Source organism: Podarcis erhardii (genome assembly GCF_964252035.2).
Source record: "Podarcis erhardii genome assembly, chromosome: 4".
Lineage (NCBI taxonomy): Eukaryota > Metazoa > Chordata > Lepidosauria > Squamata > Lacertidae > Podarcis > Podarcis erhardii.
In genome coordinates this window covers 22956652-22972271 of record NC_138508.1, presented here as the reverse complement: position 1 = coordinate 22972271, position 15620 = coordinate 22956652, and the positions used below count along the sequence as shown (strand labels likewise).

The window sequence follows — 15620 nt, the reverse complement described above, 5'->3', positions numbered from 1 at the left end:
ACTTTTCAAAGACTTTGTCAGAAGCTTCATTCCCTCCCCCCCCCCAGTTGGGTGGGAGAAGGTACCGTAAATCCCAAAGGGTTTGCCCTTTCAGAGTAGGGGCATTTCCAACCTGCTTAGAATCAGAGGCATTCTGCACAAGATATATTTTATTCACAGTGCCTATAGGAGGGCTACAGAGATTAAGTCATTCATCATTTTAACAATGGTGTCACATGTTGTCAGTCATATGCCCATATCAGCAGTCTGGAATTTCTGAACTGGGCCCAATACAGCGCATTGCAGTAATCCAGCATCACATGGACTTCGGTGGTCAAGCTATGCCTATATTGCTGGTTTATAGCCGAGAATGATCAGCTGAGGCACGCTAGTGGTTAGCAACCTACTTGTGTGCAGTATTAAAAACTCCCATTGTTCTAGGCACATTTTGTGATGGAATTTCATTAGCGCAGAGTGGAAACAAAAGAGGACCTTTTTCTGCCCCCCCCCCACTTCCAGCTTCTCTCTGAAGACTGGAGAAGAGACCCTCTGAAGACTATTAGGGGGGTGGGCAGGGGAAGGACTAGACCATGTGAAAAACATAATATTTTAGCTGCAGCTCATTCATTTTCAGCTTTGTATTCTTGCTACAAAAAAGTGCACCTAGACATTCCGTTATTGCGCCCTAACCTAGGTTTAAGGGGCCATTTAGCTCCTAGCTTTCATAGATCGGTTTCTAACACTGCTTGTGTGATAACATGCCCTGATGAACAGCAATGTAAAATTGTCCTAATATCAGATCTGGGGAGGCCACAAGTGCAGTTTCTGGTAATTAAGGCTGCAAAAATGAACAACCACCACCGTGCTTCTTTGATTAGGAGGAACAGAACCCAGTGTTCTCTGTTATGAGACTCGTAGTGACCCTTTCTGATATGACTTTTACTAATTGGGATTGTAAATCTTCTGAGGAGCATGGAACATTTCAGTAACATAAAAGCATAAGGGGGGGGGGGATGCACTGGAACATAGCACACTAGTGACTAAGAAGGAGCTTTCTGAATCTCCTTTGGTGAAAATTGAAGTACCTAGAGCAGATTGTCCCCTACCCTCAACAACTTTTTTGGGCTCGTGGACACATTTGGAATTTTGAGATGGTGTCATGGGCACTTTCACAAAATGGGTGCTAGATGGGTGGGTGTGGCAAGCCCCCAAACAATAGTCTGGACAATTACCAAAGTTACTCTTGCAACAGGCTGCTTGTTTTAGCAGAAAAGCAAACTATTCAGACTAAAATACAGGTAGCTTGCTCAGACACCTGGGCAGAAGGCCAAGGTGGGACCTGAGGCTCAAAGCGCAAAGTCTCTCCGCCAATCTTTTTCTCTCTCTTTGGCAGCCAACCCAACCATGGATGGCCAAAGACATTTTGCCACTCGCAAATGGACAAAGCAGGGTTCAATGCCAGTGCCAGACAGCCAACCCCTTTGAAATTGTCCTCATCAGGGACTGACTACTGGGAACCTTTCTCACTCTCCATAGCCATTTTTGACAGGAAGTTGTCACCTCATGTCTGGAGACTGATAAACCACCCTGCCTAACTCTCAAAAATGGGCTGCAGAGGGTGGGGCAGTTGTGGACCAGGGTCTCATGCTGAAGAAAAGGTTTCCCACCCTTGTTCTAAAGGATAAAACAGAAATTCCCTGCAGTGGCAGATGAGTCACTGCTGCTTACTTAGAAGCAGGAGGAAGAGGAAAGAGGGAGGAGGGAGAGTGGTACAGGTCAAATAGACTGACAAGGAGCACAAGATTAGCTCTGCTGGAGTGTTTGCACTGCACCATCTTCCCTGCTGCCTCACTCCTCTTCCTCCTGATAAGCAGCAGTGACCCATCTGCAAGGAGGTCAGCGAAGCTTCTGTATCCCAGCATGCTACCTTCTGCTGGTGCCCTTAATGTGCACATGGGGACTATGTCACTGATAGTAAAGACCAATTGTTGCCTGTCATGTTTTATACTAGATTCATGAAGACACCCTGCCCAAATTTTCAGACTACATGTTCTCATGGCTACCTTTCTTCAACTATGTTTCCCCATCTAGGACAAAGGAGGACTCCTCAATATGGATGTTTCCATCACTGCTGTGGTCTTCCCAATCATTTTCTGCTACCTCTGGGAAGTAGAGGCCCGAGGTTATGACTCCATCATCTCCGTGCTAAATGGAGCACCATGGGGTCTTTGGGGGAAAAAAGAATTTTGCTCCTTTGGTTTTGCTACTGGTTTCTCACTGAAGGTAAAACTTGACTTGTATCCTGCTTTCCAGACAACCTCACAACTGGTTATCTCTGATGATTCTGCCCTCCTTTCTTCCCACAAAGTTATATTCATCTCTAGGAAAGCGTCATAGTGTGAACCAGAAAACAGGCCCAGAATTGGCAAAACATTAATCAACAATGCAAACTTACATTGGATGCATGCCACTTTAACCTGCATGGCTTTTGTCAGTGCATCCTGGGAATTGTAGTTTGTGAAGGAGCTAGCAGTGCAGACCCTCCAAGTATCCCTATTTTCCAGGGGAGGTCCTCGATTTACAGAAGCCGTCCCAGTTTCTGACTTGATCCTGGAATGTCCCACTTTTCCTTAGGATGTCCCTATTTTCATCAGAGAAATGCTGGAGAATATAGACCATCACATGTTACCTGCCCCAGGTCAGTTCTCCCGTGACTGGCAACATCTGTCCAGAGTGTCAGACAGGAGACTCTTCCAGGCTTAAGATGCCAATGACCGAATCTGAGACCTTTTGCATGCAAAACATATGCTCTGCCCCTGAGCTACAGCCCATCCCAGGTGCCATCTGGTGGTGGCAGGAAGAACTTTGTGAAATTGTGTTCGTTTAGGAATGGCAGGCAGGGCCAGCCCTATCACTAGGCAAATTGAGGCAGTTGCCAGTCCAGCCAGTCCTTGATTTTGGGGAAAAGGCATCAGCTAGCAAGGAAGTCCAAGATGAAATCACTTCCGATTCACCATGTCCAATAAACTCAAACAGTCAAGGGGGTGGGGAGCATTACAACGATCATTTACTAAAATGCCCTTATTTCAATGTACTGGCATCAACACTGTTCTTCAGCTCAATTCTGAATCTTCTTAGAATCTTTCCCCCGCAGAATTGCTCACAATCCTTTCTTACATAACACCGGTCCTGAAAGACCTAAATTGGCTCCCAGTACGTTTCCGGGCACAATTCAAAGTGTTGGTGCTGACCTTTAAAACCTAAACTGCCTTGGCCCAGTATACCTGAAGGAGCATCTCCACCCCCATTGTTCAGCCCGGACACTGAGGTCCAACTCCAAGGGCCTTCTGGTGGTCCCTCACTGGAAGAAGCAAAGTTACAGGGAACCAGGCGGAAGGCCTTTGAGTAGTGGCACCCGCCCTGTGGAATGCCCTCCCATCAGATGTCAAGGAAATAAACAACTATCAGACTTTTAGAAGACATTTGAAGGCAGCCCTGTTTAGGGAAGTTTTTAATATTGTATGAAACATTGTATTTTAATATTCTGCTAGAAGCCGTCCAGAGTGGCTGGAGAAACCCAGCCAGATGGGTGGGGTATGAATAATAAATTTATTATTATTATTATTTGATTATCTGTCTTGTAAGACATGTTTCTATGGGAGTCCTGGGAGTCTCTCTAACCTGTTCAGGGCTGCCCTAGACCTATAGGCTACTATAATACAGAATTCAGTTTGTGAGCCCAAAGTTTCTGTTAAGTTTCTTAGTATTTCGGGCTTACATGAAAGGGCACACATTTCTTTTTTTTTAATTTCTCTTTATTAATTTTCATACACACATATACACACATATGTACAGAAAATAAATTCTTCATGGGAAAAAAAAACAATAATAAGAACAACATAACTTAATGATAAGAAAACAAACAAACAAACAAAAGACAAACATGTAAATTATTGACTTCCATCCACCTCAGTTTTGGGTTATGTAATACATTTTTTTCCGCAGTTTTTCTTTAAAACTTTTGTATGTCGAAGGGTTATATTAAGCCTACTGTGATCTTTGGATCTTTTAAATCTACTTCAATATAGGTTATGAATTTATTCCATTCTTTAATAAACTTTGTTTCTTTCTGGTCTCTATTTTTTTGTGTTAATTTTGCCAATTCTGAATATTCAAATAATTTACTTTGCCAATCTCTTACTGTTGGGATATTGGTTGATTTCCAATTTTGGGCGATTAAAATTCTAGCAGCTGTTGTTGCGTACTGGAATAAGGTCTGCTCCTCTTTCTTAATTTCATTGCCAATCATTCCCAGAAGAAAATTTTCAGGGTTTTTAACAAAAGTATATTTAAACATTTTTTTTAGTTCCATTATAAATGAGCTCCCAGAAGTTCTTGATTTTTTCACAGGTCCACCACATGTGGTAATAATAATAATAATAATAATAATAATAATAATAATAATAATAATTTATTATTTGTACCCCGCCCATCTGGCTGGGTTTCCCCAGCCACTCTGGGCGGCTTCCAACAGAGATAAAAAATACACTAAAATGTCACATATTAAAAACTTCCCTGAACAGGGCTGCCTTCAGATGTCTTCTGAATGTCAGGTAGTTGTGGTAAAAACTACCTTCCTTGTTTTTACACCTCCAGCACAGTTTATCTCCATTCTTATAGATTTTTCCTAATTTTACAGGGGTGATGTACCATCTGTACATCATTTTTTCCATGTTTTCTCTTAAGGCAACACAAGCAGTGAACTTCATATCTTTATTCCAGAGCTTAATCCAACTATCGTATTCCAAATTATATCCCAGATCTATCGCCCATTTCACCATAACTTCTTTTATTTCCTCATCCTTAGTATCCCATTCTAATAGTTGATTATACATTTTTGATAAGAGTTTTTAATTTCTTTCCAGTATTTCTATCTGGAATCTTGTTTTCCCCCCCGTTTATCCCGATCTTTTTATCTTCTGTCCACAGTGCATTAATTTGATGGAATTGTAACCAACTTGTTAATTTATCTCCTAGTTCTTCATGCGTTTTGATCTGCCAACCTTTTTCTGTTCTCACTAATAAATCTTCATATGTCCATCTCTTACCTTCTATGTTTGTTTTTTTAATTGTTAAAATATCTATTGGTGACAACCACCAGGGAGTTTTCCTTTCAAGAAGATTTTTATTTCTTTCCCAGCAGAGGTCCTCTAATGATGTGACTGGAGAATTCTTTATGTACTTTTGCTTTATTATGCCACAAATATGTGTGCCAACCGAATCTGGTGTTAAAGCCTTCTAAATCTAGTAGGTCAGTGTTTTTTATTACAATCCATTATTTAATCCAACAGAGGCATGAGGCCTCGTAATACAGTTTCAAATTTGGTACCGCAAAACCTCCTCTTTCTCTTCTATCTGTAAGCAACTTAAATTTAATTCTAGGCCTTTTCCCCTGCCAAATGAATTTAGATAAAATTTTCTGCCAATCTTTAAATACTTTGTTTCCTCTTATCACCAGAATATTTTGAAATAGAAATAACAACTTTGGAAGTATATTCATCTTAATTGCGGCCATTCTTCCTGACCATGATAATTTTATTCTGTTCCATATATCTAAATATTTTTTAATTTCTTTCCAGGTTGTTTCATAATTGTCCGTCATTAAATTTATGTTCTTCATAGTTAGCCAAATTCCCAGGTATTTTACGTTTTTTTTACCGCTTTAATTCCAATTTTAGCCTCTAGCTGGTTTTTCATAACTTCTTCCATGTTCTTCGTCATCATTTTAGTTTTTGATTTGTTTAACTTAAAACCTGATAACTTTCCAAATTCTTCTAACAATTCTATTACCTTATGGACACTTTTTTGTGGATCTTCTAATGACACCATCAGATCATCAGCATATGCTTTCAGTTTGTATTCTTTTTTTCCAATTTTAATTCCACGTATTTCTGGAGTTGTTCTTATCTTATTTGCTATAATTTCTAATATCATTATAAATAAAAGAGGTGATGGAGGGCACCCCTGTCTTGTACCCTTTGAAATTTTGAAATAATCAGTTAAATCATTATTAATAATCAATTTTGCTTTCTGGGTTGAGTAAATAGCTTTTATCCCTTCCAGGAAGGCGCCCTCTATCCCTACTGTTTCTAGACATCTTACAAGGAATTGCCAAGATACATTATCGAAGGCCTTTTTGGCGTCAATAAAAATTAGTGCCGCAGGTATTTCATTCTTGGTCTCTAGATATTCAATGATGTTAATTATATGTCTTATGTTGTCTTTTAATTGTCTATTGGGTAAGAATCCGACTTGATCTGTATGGATAAGGTTTCTTAAACATTTCTTAAGACGGTTGGCCATTACTTCTGCAAATAATTTATAATCATTATTTAATAATGATATTGGTCTGTAGTTTTTCATATCTAATTTATCTGTGTCAGGCTTAGATATTAATGTAATATAGGCTTCCTTCCATGAGTCTGGTATCTTTCCCCCGCTTAAGATGTTATTCGCTACTTTGCACAGCACCAGGGCTAAATATTCCTCTAGAACTTTGTAGTATTTAGCTGAAAGGCCGTCAGGCCCTGGAGCCTTTCCTAATTTCATTCTTTTTATCACATCCTGGATTTCTTCAATTTTTATAGGATTATTTAATTGTGTTATTTCTTCTTCTGTTAATCCGTTTAGTCTATTTTCTTCTAAATATTTCTTTATTTCTGTGCTGTCTTCTTTTTCTCTTTTATATAATTTTCCATAAAATTTGATGAAAATTTCCTTTATTTTCTTAGGTTCTTCCACAATTTGCTCTTCTATTCTTAATTTGTTGATCATATTTTGTTTTTTGTTTTTTCATAATTGCCACGCTAATAATTTTCCAGTTTTATTTGCTGATTCAAAGAATTTTTGCTTCCATATCTTGATTCTCCATTCTACTTCTTGGGCTACTAAATTTGAATATTGTGTTTGTAATATTCTATAAGTTTGTTTAACCTGCTCCTCAGTTGGATTTATTGCTAGTTTTCTTTCGCAATCTCTTAATTGATTGAGTATTTCTTCTTTTTTTTGCTCTCTTAACTTTTTCGTATGGCTGTTCTGATTAATTAAAAATCCTCTTAACACTGCCTTACTGGCATCCCAAACTATCTCTATATTAGTCTCTTTATTTAAATTCATCTCAAAATATTCTTTTAACGTTCTTTTGGCCTTCTCAATTATTTCCTCATTTTCAAAAAGATAATCGTTCATTCTCCATCTGTATGTTCCTTGTAATCTGCTTTTTATCTCCAACGTTACTGAGCTATGATCTGAAAGAGTTCTGGGTTGGATTTCACATTTAAATGCTCTTAATGTTAATTCTCTTGAGACCCATATTTGATCCAACCTGGCCCAACTTTGGTGTGGTTCTGACAGGTGTGTCTATTGTTTCGTTATTGGATTTTTATGTCTCCAGATGTCTATCAGATCTAGATTTTCCACCAGATTATTAAATGTTCTTGGTAATTTCCCCTGCTTAAGTTTTCTTCTTTTCACGCTTCTATCTAATTCAGGTGAGCTGCTGGGATTTCACCCTTATTCTAAATGCACTTTCTACAGTACAGGCTACTTCTTCCTCTTTTATTTCCAACCATTTTGCTAATTCTCTTATCATTTTTTCTTTTATATTCTCATTAATTTCTTCTTCTACTCCTCTGAATTTTAAATTGAGTTGTTTCTGATGCATTTCTGTCATAGCTAAGCTATCCTCAATCTGTTCTTGTGATTTGTTCAAATCTCTTATTTCCTCCTTCATTTTTTCTGTCTCCCTTTTATGTTCCTTCATTTCTTTTTGAATATTCTTGTTTGATTCCTCTATAATTTTTAAATAACTGATAGGTCTTGTATTTTATTAGTGAGCTCTCCCACAGCTCCTTCAATTTTTTTATCTATCTGTTCCTGCACCTCTCCTAATTTACTTTCCATATGCAATTCACTCTGTTTAAATTCCTCTTTGATCTTTAACCACAATATGTCTAGGTCTTTAATTTCCTCTTGTCGTGAGACCTTTCTGTCTCCAGGAGTCCCTCCTACCTTTTTTCCGTTTTTCCCTGACATTTTGTGATTATTTACACAATAGTCTGTGTTAATTTTCTGTCTCTCCCCTGAGGGGCGCACAATCTTTTTTTGTTTTGTTTTGTTATTCTTATTTTTCTATGTCTTAACCACTCTCCTTTAATTTACCTTATTACGCCCGTGCGATTTTGTTTTTCTTATTTTATATTCTTACAATTTCTTTTATATCACTTTCTATTGTATTTCCTTTTTTTCAGACAGAGTATTACTTTTGAAGTCAATTAATTCAGCTGTATCCTAAAGTACAACCATAATATCTCCGAGTACCACCAGAAAATATGTACTATTATAATAAACAGTTACAGATCCAGTTGGATAATTTATGAAAGGGCACACATTTCAACTTTATATCTTTAACAAGCCTATTCCACTCAATCCTCTTCCTTTGGAGGGTGCTTGAGGGAACTTTTTGTTCACTCTGAGTCCCCCCCCCGATTATATTCAATTCCCCACCATGTTGGTAGCCCAAGTGAGTGCCAAAGGACTCTTACTTTATCACATTCTCTCTTCCTCTTTGACACCAGGTGGAACCATATCAAGGAGGTAGAAGGAAAGATGATGATACAGCCCTAAATGGCATCCGATTGTTCTGCAATGATGATTCATATATTTCGTCTGCTGTTGGGGAGTGAGCATCTCTATCTATTTTTTTTTTAGCTGTCACCATAATTTAGGCTTTCCCTCTGTGCCAATCTTGAGATATATATATATATATATATATATATATATATATATATATATATCTTGCTCCTTCTTCGCTTTTTATCTTTTTATTTTAGTAGCAGTGGGAATGAGGGTTCATAAATTCTGTGGCCAGTAGATGACAAGTCCACTTCCTCTGCCTTTGTGTGGATGACTACATTCTAGTCACCAACCACAGGGTTACGATACCTGGACAAAACCAACATTTGGAAGTTGCCTTAGGACCAATCAACTCCACAGAGAGAGAGTTTGGCCTCTGTTCTTCTTAGGTCCAAAAAAACTGATCTGGCCAGGACCTAGCAAACCAGAAATAACTTCACCTCACTTTTCTCTCTTATTGAGAGTTATACCCAGAAGTGGCTTGCCTGGTGCGATGGAGATACAATGCCAGGAGGGAGAGAGGAAGGGTGAGGAGGCAGGGACAATGGCATGGTGCAGTCGGGCTGCCAGGAGTCCCAGACTGTTGTGCCGTGGCAATTTCCCCTCTGCCTTGCCCCAACTCTCTCCCATACCAGGAAGCACCGTGACTCCGCTGCTTCCAGTTACATCTTCGGAAAGGCAGAATGAAAACAGCCCCATAATTTCTGGAATGTACGCAGTGGCTCAGATAACTCTTTGTACTCAGTAGTGTGGTAAAGCAGACAGACACTGCATAAATAACAAGGCCTTGGACAAAGTTAAATAAAAAAAACTTAGCTTTCACTCAAGGTTTTGTTGGGGGTTTTTTTGGTAAAGCAGCAGTTTTAAGCATTCATTGTGAAGATATTCATTGGAAAAGCCTCCCCCGTTTGTTTTAGAAAAGTAGGGACAAATAACCCAGGAGAAAATGAAAATATAGGAAAAATGCATCCAGGCAGACCTAACCTAGATTATTTCACTACTAAAAAAAAATCTGTATCTGAGTCACCCTGTTCCTCCCCCGTTTCACCCCCCTTCAGCCTATGTTTTAGGCTGAACTGCTAAACTGCTCTGTATAAAATGAAGCTCTTTTGTTTCTGCATTCATTGAAATGGGAAATATAAAAATGGCTATAGCTTTGTCCCCTTTTGGACAAGTGGATGAAATACTCAGGCACAAGAGGGTTTATTAGCCTGCCAAATTACAGACAAATGGATTCAGGGCCTTTGGGGGGGCAAGTAGCAGGGATTCACTTTCCTTTTTAATCAAAGAGAAACAGAGATATTACATTAGAAAACATAAAGCTATACAGAAAAGTACAGAAACAGATGAACACGAAACTTTGTGGAGGCTCTCATCTGACTTGGTGTGGTGGTATTGACCTTGTGCTTTGACTCAAGAGGAAGGAGATATCACCCTCCCCCCAAAAAAATGCTTCAGTTTTCCTTGGTCTTGATTTGCTGTTAATCAATTGTATGTTCTCATTAATTACATTTGAGTGTTGAATGGTTTCTTTAAATGTAAAGGTTCATCATTGTTCCACCTAATGTGTATGTCTTTAAGGGGCCAGAGCAAGGGCCAGAGCAAGATAACGAGACCCAGCTTTACAGCTGTGAAACATAGCAGGTGCTGCCGAGTTGCATTGATTAAGGTGTGTCAGCATTTGCATGTAGTATATAAGGAGCAGCACCTAGCTCTCCCATTACCCTGGGGGTTGGGTTGGTGGTTGGGTCTGGTTTGTTGTTAATGTATTTAGTGTATAAGGAGTTTTTGTTTTTTGTAATTAAAACCTTGTTTAAGTTATTTTTGAGTCCCTTTCTTTTTAATGCATGGTCTCCCCAGCAAGCTCTCTGCAGCGCTACCATACTGCAAATAGCCAACATCTTTGGTTATGGGCCCAGCTGCTGAGTGGATGACTGCATATTTTTGGACTCTGAGAAAGGTTTGAAAACTCCTTCTCCTGTTAGTGTAGTTTTTGTGGGTCTGGAAGATTTCCAGAATGGTTGACCGGGTTCCTGAAGCTGAGAAGTCTCTGGTCTTTCCACAGCTAACAGATGAGAACTATAGTTTATGGTCCTTTCGGGTGGAGGCGCTTTTGACCTCTAGGGAAGTATGGACCTATGTAACTGAAGACCCTCCTGACCCTGTAACTAATGCTTGGTCCAAAGGAGATGCAAAAGCCAGGGCGATAATTAATTTGGCAGTCAGCGACCAGCAAGTAGTCTATATAAGGAATAAGAAAACTGCCAAAGAAATGTGGGACAGTCTTGCAGCAGTGCATGTTAGAAAAGAGTCAGCGTCTGCATTGACGTTTTTCAAGCAGCTGTACCAGACGAAGTTGCAGCCTGGTGGTGATTTGGCAGCACACTTGAGACGTCTGGAGGCAATACGCAGCGAATTAATTCGAAGGGACATGGACATACCTGATATTCAGTATGTTTTTATCATTCTTTGTTCCCTTAACGAGGACTTTGATGGTATAGCTAGCCAGATATCTGCCGTCCCACCAGCACAATTAACTGTGGAAGGGGTAACGGCAAGATTAATGGGCGAGTTGGATAGAAGGGAGGCTTGTGCCATAAGCACTCCTATTTCCAGAAGTAATGAGGAACGCCATATGCAAACTTGTGGTGATGCGACTGCATTTAAAGCTGCAAAGCGTTGTTGGTTCTGCAATAAGCAAGGACATTTTGCAAAGGACTGCAGAGTCAAAAGAAAGCAAAGTACTCCCAAGCCTGTTTCTGATCGTCAGTCACGGTTGTCATCTCAGCAGCCAACATCGCACCGTAAAGACAGAAACGAGCCGCGAGCTTTTCACGCTCAGACTGCAGATCATAAAAGAATTAAAGGTACCAAGTGGAATTCTTTTATTGTGGACTCAGGAGCTTCTCACCACGTTTGCAACAATCGAAGCTTGTTTATTTCTTTCGAAGAGGAAATTGGTAATGTACATTTAGCCAATTCACAAGTCTTGCAGTCACTTGGCAGAGGTACTGTTAAACTTGACTCTTTAAACATTACAATAGCGAACTGCATTTACTGCCCATCAGTGGACAACTTATTATCAGTAAGGTGTTTTGCTCGTCAAGGCATAAGTGTGCGTTTCTTAAATTCAATGTGTGAGTTTTTTGAGGGGAACAAACGTCTATTGTATGCCCGGGACTCTGATGGTTTATATAGACTGTATTTTCGCACCTACTCCCAATTGCCTATAAATTGCAGAGCAGCACAGTCAAGCCAGGGGTTGAGGAATGCAAGGCCTCATTCCGGGTGTCTCCACGAGGCGCACAGAATTCTGGGACACTTGAATTTTGCTGATGTAATTAGGACGAAGAATATTGTTAATGGCCTCAACTTAAAGCCATGTAAATTCTTTATGCAATGTTTATCCTGTTGCAAGAATAAGATTAAGGTTGCACGCAAGGGTAGGTGCTCAGATAGGAAAGTAACTGAGCCATTTGAGCGTGTACATTGTGATTTAGTTGGGCCACTCCCACCATCATTAGGAGGTTCTAAGTACTGGCTTACCCTCATAGACCAGTATAGTAGATATTGTTGGACTTATGCAATAGCTGACAAGTCCCAAGCATTTGAGAAGTACAAAGTTTTTTGCAACTGGGTAAAAACGCACTTTAACAAACCAATTAAGAACCTGTTTTCTGACCGGGGCGGGGAATTTGTTTCTGAGGATTTTGAGAAATTCCTGGAAGCGCAGGGGACTACTCATGAGTTATCTTGCCCCCGAAGTCCCTGGCAAAATGGGCTTGTTGAAGTTGTGCAGCGTGACCTGCAGGCAGGGGTTAAAACGTATCTGCACGATGCTAATCTGCCCAAAGACTTTTGGGCTGAAGCGCTTAATGCGTTTTGTTATGTTAGAAATCGCAGTTATCATTCTGGTTTAGATGTCACCCCCTATGAGAAGCTGTTTAAAAAACGCCCTAATCTGAAATACCTACGCATTTGGGGTTCAGATGTAATTATGCATTATCCCGCTAAGCAGAAATTGGGTGAGCGTAGTGTCCAGGGAAAATTAATGGGCTACCAGCAGGGGGCGTACAGAATTTACATACCAGCAACTGGCAAATTTCATATTACCAGAAGCATGATACAAACTGTAAATTGGAATGGAGTTGCTGTTTTCCAAGATACTGATGGTATAGATAATACTGAGGAAGAGGAAGAAGCAGCAGCAGCAGGAAATGGTGCTTCTGAATTAATGGAAAAAGACAAAAAGCCTGTTGAATCTGATAATTTGTTTGATGATTTAAAGTCACAGGCACCCGAGGGGAGGTTAGATTCTCTTGAGTTTTCTGACCGTGAGCTTAGCCTACAGGCATCTCTTCAATCTGACAATGATGATTTACAACCTGAAACTAGTGATTCACTTAGTCCCATTAAGTCTGAGGAGTCTGACTCTCCTTCTGGACTAAGACGTTCAGATAGAAAGAGGCAGAAGCCACAACGATTTGCAGATGAACATTTTAATACTGTGTATGCCAATAAGGCGGTTTTTGAGCCAAAAAGCTACAATGATGTTCAGAATTTACCTAAGCACCAAGCTATAAATTGGTATAAAGCTATGAACTCCGAGATAGCTTCTTTAAAAGAGCATAACACTTGGTCTCTTGTACCACAAACCCCAGATATGAGACTTATTGATTCAAAATGGGTTATTGATTCAAAATAGAGTTAAAATGAATGACAAAAATGAAGTTGTAAGGTACAAAGCAAGATTAGTTGCTAGAGGTTTTCAACAAATTCCAGGCGAAGATTATGATTTGTGTTATTCACCAAGTGTAAAATATGAAACAGTTGAGCTTTTGTTAAAAGATGCATCACAACGTGGACATTCTGTTTATCACCTAGATATAAAAACTGCATATTTGTTTGCAGATTTAAAAGAACAAATTTTTATGCGCGTCCCTGAAGGCATAGACGCTGCTGAAGGTTTGGTATGCAAATTAAATAAATCCCTTTATGGTCTGCACCAAAGTGGAAGGAATTGGCACCAAACTTTAGCAAAAGAATTGCTGAATATTGGTTTTTCACAAGGAAAGGCAGACAATTGTGTGTTTATAAAGGAAAGGGCAAACTCTGTAACAAAGATATGTGTGTATGTAGATGACGTGTTAATTTCTACAAAAACTAAAAATGAATATGTCCCAGGTGATAATCAAATTGCGGACATTTTTACAAAAGCACTTCCAAAGGTTACACATGAAAAACATGTACAAAGTATGCTTTATGTTTTTGTTCCACAATGATGAACCGCAGGGGAAATGTTGAATGGTTTCTTTAAATGTAAAGGTTCATCATTGTTCCACCTAATGTGTATGTCTTTAAGGGGCCAGAGCAAGGGCCAGAGCAAGATAACGAGACCCAGCTTTACAGCTGTGAAACATAGCAGGTGCTGCCGAGTTGCATTGATTAAGGTGTGTCAGCATTTGCATGTAGTATATAAGGAGCAGCACCTAGCTCTCCCATTACCCTGGGGGTTGGGTTGGTGGTTGGGTCTGGTTTGTTGTTAATGTATTTAGTGTATAAGGAGTTTTTGTTTTTTGTAATTAAAACCTTGTTTAAGTTATTTTTGAGTCCCTTTCTTTTTAATGCATGGTCTCCCCAGCAAGCTCTCTGCAGCGCTACCATACTGCAAATATCCAACATTGAGGTATCAGTCATTTGGGAGAACATTCAACATCCCATGAGCAATGGGACTTCCCCTTCTTCTTCCTCCTCCTGCAGCCCCTTCCAACTCTCTAGAGCAGATCTGAGGGGATGAGGAGTAGGTGGGTATAGACAGAGGAAACGGAAGGGTACAGCTGATATAAAAATCTGAATATATTTCTCTTTTATATCTTTTTTAATTTTCAATTTTGCATTTCGAAATAAACAATTTACAAACTTTAAAATCAAAAATAAATAAATCTGAATATATTTCTCAAGCCAGCTTTGTCATCTTTGGCAGATGGGGAGCATGGTCTGAGATTCAGTATTGCCCTGTACCATCCAAGCTTAAGGCCTTCTCCCTGAGAGTGGAAGTACCGCAAGGACTTGGGGATGACACTGCAGCCAACAACATCATGTTCATGTGTAGCGATGACTCCAAGCTAAAAGGCAACTCGCATGAATGGGGAACCTTTGGCCCATGGAGCTCTCCCTGCCACACTGGTTCCTATATATGTGGCATCCAGACAAAGGTCGAGTTTCCACAAGGGCCCGAAGATGACACTGCACTTAATGACATTAAGTTCTATTGCTGCAAAGGGAATTTTGGCATATTTCGTTAACATTCCTGCAGATTTGCTAGCTTATGAATTTGTCCTCTATTAAACCTTACCTTTAACTGGAGAGCTGTGTCTTTTTTCATAAAAAAAAAATATATATCTGATGCACTAGACTCATTTTTCAGCCCTCTGATGGGAGGAGAACCCAAGGAGGGCAGAGACATAAAAGGGGGGCAGAAATATATAAGCGCTGATTGTCAGATTTGGAGACAGCAGGGGAAGTCATGCTCTTTAGCCCCTCAGGGATGTACAGTCCTAGTCAGATCATAAGGTCCAAACTCAGCACTGTCACAATAAAAAGGTAATGGTAAAGGACCTCTGGATGGTTAAGTCCAGTCAAACTTGACTATTGGGTGCGGTGCTCATCTTGCTTCAGGCCGAGGGAGTCAGCATTTGTCTGGCTCATGTGGCCAGCATTGTCTAAACCACTTTTGGTGCAACGGGACACTGTGATGGAAGCCAGGGCGCATGAAAACACCCTTTACCTTCCTGTCACAGTGCTACCTGTTGATCTACTTGCACTGGCATGCTTTCAAGCTGCTAGGTTGGCAGGAGCTGGGACAGAGCAACAGGAGCTCACCTCCAGCGGCGTAGCTAGCGGCTCAGGCATCTGGGGTGGCACAAATGCCCTGCACCCTGTGGAAC

At 40.0% G+C, this 15620-nt stretch overlaps 1 pseudogene across 1 annotated transcript; it reads left to right on the top strand.

The window, feature by feature from the left end:
* Positions 1-2091: 2091 nt before the first annotated feature.
* Positions 2092-14978, top strand: LOC309340659 (vitelline membrane outer layer protein 1 pseudogene; annotated as a pseudogene). The gene is made up of 3 exons (XR_014161670.1): positions 2092-2262; positions 8616-8719; positions 14657-14978. The product of XR_014161670.1 is annotated as a vitelline membrane outer layer protein 1 pseudogene (transcript).
* Positions 14979-15620: the final 642 nt, after the last annotated feature.